This window comes from Pyrus communis, chromosome 15, assembly GCF_041283825.1.
Source record: "Pyrus communis isolate YQ-2024b chromosome 15, ASM4128382v1, whole genome shotgun sequence".
Lineage (NCBI taxonomy): Eukaryota > Viridiplantae > Streptophyta > Magnoliopsida > Rosales > Rosaceae > Pyrus > Pyrus communis.
Window position 1 is genome coordinate 9,021,213 of NC_142579.1, and position 297 is coordinate 9,021,509.

The following is a 297-nucleotide window of genomic DNA, read 5'->3' on the forward strand; positions in this document are numbered from 1 at the left end:
TACAAAAAGAATAAAGTGTTGGATAAATGCCCTGTATGTAATGAGTCGCAGTGTAAAATGACCTCTCAGAATAGAACAACGAAGACAGCTTTCTTCAACAGCACAAAGCTTCGGCCAAGACCCAGAGAATGATCCAAAGATGAAATTTTGGCTCAGATGAATCGTTTGGATTTTGCTTCGTGGGGCAAATATGTAAATAGGACAAGACCAGACACGCATCTGAACTAGACACACAAGACGAGGTTGTTCAAGCTCCCGTACTGGTCCAAATTAAAATTGAGACACAACATTGATGTA